We start from the raw sequence: 13,126 nt of genomic DNA, 5'->3' as shown, positions 1-13,126 counted from the left end.
ACTGGGAAGATCATCTGAACTCGGGAGGCAGACAGTGCAGTGAGCTGTGATTGCACCACTGCACTCCAGTCTGGGTGACAGAATGAGACCCTGTCTCATAAAAACAAAATGTAAAGTGACTTATCTACTGAGACTCTGAGTGATAAATATGATTTTTAAAATCCTTTCAAGTAAATTTTATATGAAACTTATACACATAGAAATTCTCTGCACAGTTTTAAATTTCTCAATTATCGCTTTGATTTATATTCTTAAATTTTTCCTGCCATCTGTATACAAATATGTAGTAGGCATTAAGTAGGACTCTCTTACTGACATTCTATTAGTAATTATAACCTTTTAAAGGATACATATAAAAGAGCATTCAAGTATTGTTATGAAATACAACAACCATGCATAAACACAGCACCCAACCAAAAAACTAGAGTGTTACCAATATCTTCATACCAACTTCCCCTATCCCACTTCCATGCCTGTCCTCTCTACAGGTAGCCTACTATCCTGAATTTTATGTTTTACTATCCCCTTGCCCTTTTTTTTTTTTTTTTTTTTTTTTTTTTTGAGACAGGGTCTGTGTCATCCAGGCTGGAGTGCAGTGACACTATCTTGGCTCAGGAGATCCTCCCACCTCAGTCTCCCAAGTAGCTGGGACTATAGGCGAATGCCACCACACCTGGCTAATTTTTGTATTTTTTGTAGAGACGGGGTTTTGCCATGTCGCCCTGGCTGTTCTCGAACTCCTGAGCTCAAACAACCCACCCACCTCAGCCACCTGCCTTGCCCTTTTAAAAAAATAACTTTATCATATATGTCTGCATCCCTAAGTAGTATATTTTTTAGTTTTGTTTTGGATTTGAGCCTTATGAAAAGTGGTATCTTACTGTATATAGTCCTCTGGTACTTGTTTTCTTCTCTCACTATTATGTTTCTAGATCCTCCTATGTTGTTGCGTATAGCTATAAACTGTTACATATAACTGTGAATCAGTCATTTTACAGCTATGTAATACTCCACTGTGTGACTGTTCCATAAGTTATATATTCATCTTCTGTGGATGTTCAAATTTCCAAGTTTTTACTATTAGGATCAATAATTTCTTGAATTACTCTTGTATTATGTCTTGGTGCACATATGCAAAAGTTTCTCTATATATACCAAAAGTGAAATTACTTAATGATAGAGAATGAAAATGTTCGGCTTTACAACTTAAGGCCAAATTGTTTTTGAAAATATGTTGTTCCCTTTTACAGTCTAACCAACAGTGTAATCAAAGCTCCTTAATGAAAAGGACCATATAAATTATGTTTTAAAGTAGATTTCAATTTGGTCCTTTAGTAAAGAGTTATCCATGGTCATGTCTATTAAACCGTATTAAGCCTTCAATTATTCTCATAAAACCTTTCTAGATGCAAAATTTAATACTAAATCTTGTTTCAAATGCATGTCCATATATCAATAAAAACGTTTTAAAATAACTACATAAAAAATGTCAATGACCTTCAAGTGAAAAATGAATGTTTTAGTAGTATAGCTAAGAAAAAAATTCATCACTTTAAGTATAATAGTATATCAATTTAGATTTACGTTAATATCTCTGGGGTTCTATCAAACGAAGAACTCACGTGACAGACACCAATTATGTTGGGGTGCAATATGATTTTATTTCACTGAACTCCAAAAACACAAGAATGTTTCTGAAACCCAAGTTTTTATATTAATTACAGAGATATATCACAGATAGTTTTTTTCTGAATAAAACTTTTATACCATTGCACTATGTATACACAAACCATATATATTCTAAGAATCCATCATCTGATTCCCCTAGGCTTCTCTCTAATAATCTTCAAACAAGGTTCCTAAATTTTAATATTAATCTAAAGCATTTCCTAAATTTTTGTATACCAATTGACACACATCAATATTCTAGCCAATTTATAATATGAAGCATTGTGAATAACTGAACAATTCTTTTGTAGTGAATCCAAGAAATAACATGAGTGGGAAGATAAAATTTTGTTTATTTCCATAGGAGGTAGGAACTTTTCTTTTTTTCTTTAGCGCAATTCAAAAAAGTGAAAAATTGCCTCAGGAACACAACTAACCCTGTTTGGTAGCCCAACAGAACAGTGAGAATTGGGCCCTTGAGAATTGTTGGTATCAATTCAAGCTTGATGTCCATTTGTATTATATCAAGGTAAATTAATGTTAACATCCCATTCTTATACCCAAATTTTTCTGATGGCTTCTCTGAGCACCCTGAGAATAATTTGTATTCCCTCCAGTTTTTCTATGTTCCCCAAATGGTTCCCATTGAAAACATTTGTTTTATGTTGGGGGCACTGTTAGAAACACTAAATTTGGGAACCTGAGTAGTTTTAATATGTAAAAGTATTCACAAAACCTTTCTGTTTTTTACCTCTTAAGATGCTTGCTTGATAGGACTAAGAGAAAATCTAGTCACACAGGATTTAACTTGAGAGTTGATTTCTATACATGATACTTGAGGTAAAGGTTGTTATGCCCCAAAATAAAATTGTGTGATCTAAGGTTACAAAGAGGTAAAACTAAGACATATGTCCCATTTCCATGGCACTTTCTCCTTTTTTTTTAGAGACGGAGTCTCGCTCTGTCTCCCAGGCTGGAGTGCAGTGGCGCGATCTCGGCTCACTGCAAGCTCCGCCTCCCGGGTTCACGCCATTCTCCTGCCTCAGCCTCCCGAGTAGCTGGGACTACAGGCGCCCGCCACCGCGCCCGGCTAATTTTTTTGTATTTTTAGTAGAGACGGGGTTTCACCATGTTAGCCAGGATGGTCTCCATCTCCTGACTTCGTGATCCACCCGCCTCGGCCTCCCAAAGTGCTGGGATTACAGGTGTGAGCCACCGCACCCAGCCTTCATGGCACTTTCAAAAGAGTTCCTGTTTCCTAGCTGTTACGGTGCCTTGGTAACTTCCGACATTCGTTCACTGCTACCTGAGCCCAAGTTGCCTATAATGGCTTCTTACATTGTAGCCATAACCCAAATTCACCAGGGCATTGCTTGCAAAGTCCCTGTTCAATCCATTTTCCCCAGCCATACCTGTGCTAATGAGGAACTCCTTAAAAGGTTTCTGGCCTCTCTCCGTCTATTCAAAGCACACATGGCTCCCTCCCAAACTGTTATACTTCAGTAAATAGTTCCCAAATGATATCATAATAGTAAAGGATTTTAATCACCACAAACTCCTTATGCCTATCCTACATATGGAGAAGACTCAATCATGTGTGGCCTTGGAGCTCTCAGATGTTGACAAGATGTCCTAAATCCTGCTCCTGAGACTAAATATACTGTAATTGCTAAGGCTTTAAGTGACAGGCACTAGTCAAGGTCAAGTATAACAAACACTTACTGCCCTGAATTCTAATTACCAGTAACTTTCTATTTCCCAATCTTTTTCTTGATCATGAACCATTATTCCCATTGTGACCCTCCTATTCCTAGCTATCTGAAAACAACTTCTTGATTACCTTATTTTTCTTCTTCTTATACAACTCTTCTAATACATTTAGCCGGTGTTGTGCAAGTAAATGTTTAACCACCTGCCCTCTGGGAAGAGGAGGTAAAGACTCAGCTCTGTTGCGCCAATTTCCATGGTGTAAATCCTCTCACCATGGCTGATTTTGAACTTTACCACTGACCATGAAGCTGGAAATAATTGCTCAGTAACCCACTATTATACAGTGTATTTCCATCAAATGGACATGATAGATGTAAATAACATCAAGAGCATAAGTAGTATCAAAATGTAGTAAAATAAGAGGTGATGAATATTTACTACCTTTGTTTTAATATAGTTTACTTAATTACAAATTTACATAATTTAATTTTAATAGTGCCCATGTTTAGCAACAGACTGGCAACACTCTTCTGCTGGAGGAATATCTGTGTTCTAGATATTGTCAATTGAATCTCAACATCCATTTGTACCTCCATCTAAATTCACTCCCTTCCAGTCACGAAAATGAAAGAACAAAAACTACATTTTCCAGAATCCCTTCCAGCTGGAATTTTTACTGTTTAGGTTTTGCTGATGAGATGACCCTGTGTGAGATTTGGAATGCAGAGAAAAGACAGAAACTATTTTTCCTACAGCTCAGTTGGCTGCTGGCCAAGCTCCGGTAAACTGAGTGTTTGGCCAAATCAGGTTCTCTTTCCTTTTATTTATTTATTTTTTATTTTTTTATTTATTAATCTTTTGAATGGCATCTCATTCTGTCACCCAAGCTAGAGTGCAGTGACCCGATTACTGCAGCCTCAACCTCCCCAGGCACAGATGCTACCCAGGCTCATCTCAAACTCCGGGCTCAAGCGATTCACTTGCCTTGGTCTCCTAAAGTGCTGGGATTACAGGCATGAGCCACAACACCCAGCCAGGTTCCCCTTTCTAGTCTCCAGTTTTGTAGAAATTGAGCTATTGCCTAATGACAGCCCCTGATTTCAACTGCTTAGAGCCTTATAATGCTATTGTGAGTGCCTAATTCCCTGTATTAAATGACTCTTCTTCAAGAACCTAATGTGTTTCTGTTTTTGTTTTCTGCACCAAACCCTCATGTAACATGTGTTCTTGGCATCTGCTTGTTTGTTTCTTTCTTGCAACATCCCAAGGATCATCACCAGCACAGGTTTAGTTAATCTGTTTACCTGCGTAGTTCCTCATTCTAAATGTTCTCAGATGGTACTTTCATTTCACTCACATCCTGAGATTATGCTGTGACATTAATCAATTACTATTCTGTAATTTTTTTTTTAGTAGATGTACTAGAGTCAAGAAAAAGAATGCTCAGTTAAGTGAGGGAGAAGGAAAGTATTTATTGTTATTACTATTTTTTATAACATCAGAGACCTGATAGTGAAGAATGACTAGTCATTTTTGTTTGGTTGGTTTTTTATCTTATACAACCTCTTTGGTTTACTGGAATGCAGCCATATTTTAGGGAAAGACAAAATTGCCTTTTTCTTTTAAGAATAACTAGAGAAAGGAATTGGGGACTTTCCTTTATGAGCCTAATACATACAATGTTTAACACCTTTTTTCTACAAGAAAGTATTTCTTACAACTAGTCTACATCTCTCTTTCCACTTTTGTTTTCAGTGTGTCTAGGGGGGGCAGGAAGAGAGGGAGGGAAGAGATTCTAGGTAACAGAAAAGCATATTATTCTAAGATGGAATCAGTTTTCACTTGTTTTCTATCAACATCGCTTTTATCCTTATGGATTTCATCCTTTTATTCAGGTCTCCCTTCCAGTCATATGTTTTGTTTTGTTTTGTTTTTCCAGCAAGCCCTTAGCTTGCTGAAAAAACATCTCTTTGCCAATTTTTTTTTAGCCACAGAGCAGTTTTTGCTATGAAGGAAGTCTTCTGTTTCAAATAAAATAAAATAAACGCAATTATCCTGTAGACAAAAGTCTTTATTTTTTTTTTCAGCTATTCCTTTGGTCTTCTCATCTCATTTCTTCTGCTCTCTTTATGCCTGATAATGCATTTGTTCATGCTGAGTTATTATCATCTATACAGTCTGATGATAGACACTGTGACGGCTCATCATGCTTTAATGTCTCTCACAATTTCTATTTAGAGAAGAACAAAATCTCTGAAGCAATGCAATATGTAAAGAAGCCTATGGATGGGCAATAGAACATTCTTCTTTGTTTACCTTACAGGTTAATTTACTGATTTGTTTTATTTGAATTAATGGAATCAAACCTAAGCAAATAATTTAGAACCAAAGATAATTTACTAAACTATCTATAATAACCAAAAAACTGAATGGCATAATTTGAATTAGAGCGCCTTAAGGAGAAAAATATTCAGGGGGTAGGGAGAATGTGACATTTTAGAAATAAGAGAAAATCAGAAATTTTTGAGAAAAATTAGCTCAACTATGAGAACAAAAAGCAATTTTAATTTTAAAGTAAAAATATTAAAAGGACATACAAAAAGAAGGAAAAAGAAAACATGTCTTAGTAAATTTTGAATTTTCTCCAAATTTCACTGAAAGCCCTTTTCTCCACTTTATTGTCACCCTAGAACTTCCCATCTGTGCCCAAGAAAGACATCAGTTACAATCTTTATTAACTCCTTAATACATTTTTTTAGTCAGACCTCTCCTATTCTGCATCCAAATAGTTAACATTTCTGCTAAAGTAATTTCAAGGTCAACACATTCAAAATCAAGCTGGTGGCCCCCTCCAGTATTCTCTCACTCTCTGAAAATGGTACCACCCATGTCCATTTGCACTAGCCAGAAACCTAAGTTACTCTTCATTTCTCCATCTTCCTCAGTTCCCATAACCAAATCATCAAACCCTGTTGATTTTACCACCAATAAAGCCAATATGTGAGCACTAATATGTGCACTGCTTTCTACCTTTGTTGTGATAGCTCTCATCCAGTTGACCATCACTTCCCACCTAGGACACTGCTATAGCCTTCCCATTTATTTCTCTGTAGTCAGTTTTGCCCTCTTATAATCCACTGTACCTATAGCAGCCAGAGAAGATATCTGGTGAAGGAGGGTGTGGATAAGAGATTATAAAAATAAGAAAAAAATAAAAAAGGTATGACCTTTTTAAAATCACAGATCTAATCCTGCGACAATCTTACTTAAAAACTTTAGAAGACTTCTCATTGCTCTTAGAATAAAGACAAAAATCTTTACTGTGAACTTCTCCTCAGCCTTTTCCATGCCACTTCCTACCTCAGTCCATCCTCTTCAGCCACATTTGCTTTTTTACAGTTCCTATAAAGCACCAAACTTTCTCCTGACTCAGGGCCTTTATTCATGCAGTTCCATATAGCTGGAATATTGACCTTCCCAAGCCTGCTGTCCCACTCACATAGTTAACTCTTCCTAGTTAACTATGATCCCTCAGATCTTAGCTCATAAAACACTCTCTCAAGAGCCTTTCCTGACTCTTCAATCAAAGTGAAGTCCTTCTCACCCCCTCTCATGGCAACCTGTACTTTTACTTCAGAGTGGTCATCAGAATTATAAATACATATTTGTTAGGATTTTTAAAATGTCTTTTTTCCCATTCTCACTAGTTTATATGCTCCATGAGGGCAGGAACTGCGTCTGTTTTACCCTCCATTGTAATCCAAGCACCAATGCAATTCCTGGAATATAGGAGGCATATTATAAATATATGTTCATAAATGAATGAAGACAGTTATTCCGAAATCATTATTTCAGCTCCACTCAAAGTCTCTCCAACATTGCTAGAAAGTAGTGAAACTAATTAGTGTGATTTTTAATCATGAATAGCAACAAAAAGAAAGTCAAAGACTAAGTCACAAGTCACTCATGAATTGTTGAAGATTAATTTTACTAACAGACAGAAAACATTAAAGGCCATATAGATTTTTTCATTTGTAAATTTTTTTTACATTTACATTCTTGCTCGCTTTATCTTAAGACTAAGCTTACAGACAGAGGGAAATTCTTAGAAAAACAAACATCTTTACAAAATAGATGTCTTTGTCCATTTTTCTACTAGGGTGTTTGTCTTTTTTTTCGTGAAATGTTAAAACTGTTTATGTACTAAAGCTATCATTCAAGTAGTATATATTTTCCCCATCTCGTCATTTAGCTTTCTATTGTTTATGATATTTGAAATATAAGGAGCTTTATTTGATTTTTTGTTATTGTTTACATTTATTTTTACAAAGTCAATTTTACTCTTTCATAACTTGTGCTTTTTTCATCATGCTTAGAACAGGCAAGTAGGCTTTTCACACTTCTGTGTGCATGAGAGTCTGCTGTGCTCAAGGGTACAGTCCTCCAGCTATTTTTCTCACCACTGCAGGATACAACTCATTCATTTGCTAATTCATCTCTTTGTAAATTTATCACTTACTCAGCAACTACTATATGTCAGGACTGTACTAGGAACCAGGCAAAATAGACACAGACCCTGTCTTCACAGAGCTTGCAGTAAGAAAGACCTTTAACATATAAACATTCATAAATATTCAGTTGCACACTGACCAATGTTGTTAACAAAAATATAAGCATGCAGAGTGTAATTCCTGTGGTGAGTTTCAACTTGCCAATTCTAAAGTCAGGTAGAAGGTGTTGGCAGCCCTCCTGTAATGGAAGAAATGGCCATTCTTGGGTTAGTGTTCCCTGTACAAGAGTTCACTGCCTTCACCCTATTGGTCTCTTATATTTTCACCCTAGAATTACGAATATGCATCCATCTTCACCACTGAACACATACTACACACCTATTGGAATGGCCAAAATCCAAACAAAGCAACACCAAATGCTGGAGATGATGTGAAGCAACAGGAATTCTCATTCTTTGCTGGTGGGAAGGCAAAATAGAATAGCCATGTTGGAAAACAGTCCGGCAGTTTCTTACAAAACGAAACATACCACGTCATCCAGCAAGTACACTCCTTGGTATTTACGCAAATTCGTTGAAAACTTATGTTCACGTAAAAACCTGCACACGAGTGTTTGTAGAAGTTTTAGTCTTAATTGCCAAAACATGGAAGCAACCAAGATGTCCTTCAGTAGGTGTATAGATAAACTGGTACATCTAAAGAATGGAACATTACTCCGTACTAAAAACGAATGTGCTATCAAGCCATGTAAAGACGTGGAGGAAATGTAAATGCATATTTCTAAGTGAAAGAAGTCAATCTGAACAGACTATATACCCTGTGATTCCAACTATATGACATTCTGGAAAAACTACAGAATCAGTAAAAGGATCAGTGGTCACTAGGGGTCAGTGAGGAGGGAAGAATGAAGAAGTGGAACACAGGCTATTTTTAGAGCAGTAAAACTATTCTGTATGATACATGTCATTATACAAAGAATGTCTAACACCAAAAGTAAACTCTAATGTAAGCCATGGACTTTAGATGATAACGATGTCTCAATGTAGGTTCATTGACTACAACAAATGTACCACTCTGGTATGGGATTTTGATAGTAGGTGGAGGCTGTACATATACAGAGGCAAGGAATAAATGGGAAATCTCTGTACTTTCTGCTCAATTATGCTATGAACCTAAAACTATTCTTTAAAAAGTTTATTTGCATACATACACGCAGTGTGTGTGACTGGGCAAGTTATCTAACTTCTCTTTATGTACTTCAATTTTCTCATCTGTAAAATGGATATTATTGTAACTATTTCATAGGCTATTGTAAGAATTATGGAGCTAATATACATGAAGTACTTAGAACAATGCCTGTCACATAATAAGCAACTAGGAGAAGTAAACTATTATTAGTTGGAGGAGGTAAATAGATAAAACAACTTTATAGGCAACTCATACATACAGGGCAGAGTGTGTTAGGACCCTATATATGGCCCAAGATATCATGGGAATTTTTCAGAAAAAAAGAAATCATATTGGGTTAGAGAGATCAGGAAGGTTTCATGAAGAAGGGGATGGGAGGATTTGGGGATGGGAGGATTTTGACATCAGAAAAAGAGGTTTGGGGTAGAAGGGATGGACTTCCAGAAAGAAGAAATGACATATTCTGTTTGCTTTTAGTGCTTCAAAAAGAGGAAAGCTTAGAGGACTAACAGGATATAGAGCATGACTGGTCAGTTGGCATTGTTCTGTTTTGTTTTGTTTTGTTTTTGAGACACAGTCTTGCTCTGTCACCCAGGCTGGAGTACAATGACGTGATCTCGGCTCACTGCAACCTCCACCTCCCAGGTTCAAGTGATTCTCCTGCCTCACTCAGCCTCCTTAGTAGCTGGGTTTATAGGCGCTCGCTACCACACCAGGCTCATTTTTGTATTTTTAGTAGAGACAGGGTTTCACCATGTTGACCAGCTGGTCTCGAACACCTGACCTCAAGTGATCCACCTGCCTTGGCCTCCCAAAGTGCCGGGATTGCAGGCATGAGCCACCATGCCCGGCCTGATCATTTGGCACTGTATCTTGAAGAACTTTGGATAATATGTTCATATTATTTCATTGGCTATATAGGAAGACTGGCAGTTTTTAAAAGAGGAACAACACAATTAGTTTTGCTAAGAGAATATTATTAAATAAACTCAAATCCACAACACTGTAGGAAAAGATGCCTCAAAATGTATACCTTCTATTTGTATGCCCGTGTTTACAGCAATACTATTCACAATGGCCGAGAGGTGGAAGCAATCCAAATGCCCATCAATGGATGAATGGATAAACAAAATGTGGTATACATGTACAAAGGATGCATGTATTTCTCAGCCTTACAGAGGAAGGAAATCCTGTCATATGATGCGACATGGATGAACCTTGAGAACATTATGCTAAGTGAAATAAGCTGTCACACACACAAGCAAAGCAAATACTGCTTGGTTCTGCTTATATGAGGTATCTAAAGTAACAAAATTCATAGAAACAGAAAGTAGAAAGGTGGTTACCACACACTAGAAAGAGGGGAAATGAGAAGTTGTTGTTTAATGGGAATGGCATTTTGGTTCTCCAAGATGAAGAAGTTCTTCAGATCTGTTTCACAACAATGTGAATATAGGCAACATTACTAAACTACACAAAACTGGTTAAGATAATCATGTGTGTTTCTTACTACAATTTCAAAGAAACTTATATATAAGTGTTGGTAACTTAAGTATTTCCCACCAATAAACTAATTTGGGGTCCTTTTTGAAAGAAGGATCAGCCTTATCAACATGCATTCATGTACTAATAGTGTCAGATCCATTTTTTATACAGTCTTCCTTTGAAACCAGCTGATCACATCTGGATTCAGTGCCTCCACAGTTACAATTCTAAGGAAATAAAGATAAAACCAATGATAAATTGGTATCTATGAAGACATTAAGAAACAGTAGGTCTCAAAGGTTATGGCATACAAACATGATGAGACTGTATTTAGGACAGATGTAAGTATAAAATATCACTCTATTGTTATTGTAAACGGTACTCAGTGAAAATGTCTTTGGATAAGAATCTATGCTTGCTGCATGGAACCCAGTCAGAAGTTGAAGAGAAGACCTGATTGCTGTGATTATATGTCTGAATTTAATTTTAAAATATATGTAACCTTACAACAGAATTATATCCTGTGGTTTGGGAGTTTAAAAGAGGAGTGCATTCTCATTTGGAATTCATCCCAAGGATTAACAATTACTGAACAATAAATCAGACGATTCTCGTGGAAGTAAAGGGAAACAGGGAAAGAAAAGCATGTATATGATAATTGGATGGAAGGAGGGAGATATTTTTAGTCTTTGTATTTCTAGAAATACAAATGTAACACTTTGAGTTAAAAAGAAATCAATCCATTTGGTTCCTTTTTAATGTATTTTTTTAACGTTTGCTTTGGTAGCCTTGGCAGCAAACAAACCAAATTGGAAAAATAATTCTCTTCTTCTTCTTTTTGAGGAAAAACCTCCATACCTTGGGTTCTAGATTCCCTAGGATCCCTTACCCCAGGAGGGCACTAATAGCTTATTCAGTGGTATTGAGGCTGTCCAGCAGATCATCCCACTTTAATTTGGAAGGTCAGTGCCTATGCAAGAGGAAAAGCATGCAATTGGGAATAGGACAGAGGGTTTCCAGAGAGGCAGAACACCCGGGACAAGGGAGGGGTAACGCAAATTCCTGAGAACTGACCACCAAGTTCGTGACTTTTGGAGCCCAGGCCAAAAGTCTTCTGGGGCGCAAGCTTGGGACAGAAGGAGTGGATGCCACCATCAGAGGATGGCTGTTGCCTCAAGGCACATCCAAGTATGAGTAGCCCTGGGCACAAAGCCAGGTAAGCAGGACCTGCTTCAGATGGGCAAGGTTACTGGATGGCCTCAAGGAGAGGATTCCCCAAGGCCCTGGTCAACAGGACTTCTTTAAATTTGTTGTAATCCCCAGGGACTTATTTTAGGACACCTTACCCCAAGTCATATAAAATGTATTGAAATGTACCATGTCCCACCTTAAATAAAATTTCTTTAGCTAAAAAAGTTGTTTTTGAGTCCTTATAATTTTGCTTTTATTTTTTCTTTGCTTAATTCATTTATGTTTGGCTCTAATTTCTGAGGAAAATATTATGCATGTTACAAAATTATTTTTGAACTTCCAGTTGTTTTTCAATATGATAGAGTTTTTTAATACTAAATTTAGTGACTGCCATATAGGACATGCAAACTGCACATTATTGCATACAAGGCAATAGTTAATAATTGTATTCATCTTTCTGGTGATCAGAAAGTGATAATTTGAGCAACTTACATTCTAACATCCGTTTTTTAAACATATTGACTTTTCTACTGTGTCACATTGCATTTTAGGAATTGCTAGGCATTGACCAATAGCCATCACAGTTTTTTCCATTTAAAACAATGGCAAATAGAAACCCGCAAGTGTTTGTTGCATGTGACATCTGATTTTGGGGACTGAAGTAACTCATGTTTCCAGGGTGATGCTTGTATACAATCAAGTGCTATGCTCTAGGTCAGATCCCACAGTAGAGAGAGGCATCCCTGTGTGCTGCAGTAGGCAGGAAGTGCTTTATTGAAACAGCCAGAGAGGAGAATGTTGCAGTGAAGAGGAAGAGCAGAAAGCCAATGAGAGGAACACAGGGAGGCATGAGTGAGGTACAGTGGGGATATATTCTGAAATATCCTGTGTTTTAGCCACAATGTAATTTTTATTGAGCTCTCTTTCACCAGCGAGCGTTTAAACTTGTCCTTTGCTGAAATGTTCTCAGGACTCTGGAGACTGGGCTCTGTCCATATACCAAGGGAGCTCTTTACTGAACAGCTTTATTCCCCTAAATTTTTAGAAAAAAAATAAAGATACAGATATAGCAATTTATTAGCTACCAAGTAACTTTTTAGCAAATCCTTAGTAAGACATTTACAAAACATCTTTCCTAACAATACATTTATGAAATAAACATTAAAGCAGAAGATATTTTTCTGTTTCCCATGGTCTCAACCCTTTTACCATCTCAGCATCTGTGAGGGACATCACACATACACACACTTACACATACACACACAGTTTCTGGCTGCCTGGACAGTGCTTTTCATGTAGGCAGCAGGCCTCCATGGGGTTGAGCTGAGGTAGAAGGGCTGGGGCTGGAGTTGTGGAAGATGCATAGATACAGC

Source organism: Macaca thibetana, chromosome 2 (assembly GCF_024542745.1).
Source record: "Macaca thibetana thibetana isolate TM-01 chromosome 2, ASM2454274v1, whole genome shotgun sequence".
Taxonomy (NCBI): Eukaryota; Metazoa; Chordata; class Mammalia; order Primates; family Cercopithecidae; genus Macaca; species Macaca thibetana.
This window is presented reverse-complemented; position numbering follows the sequence as displayed.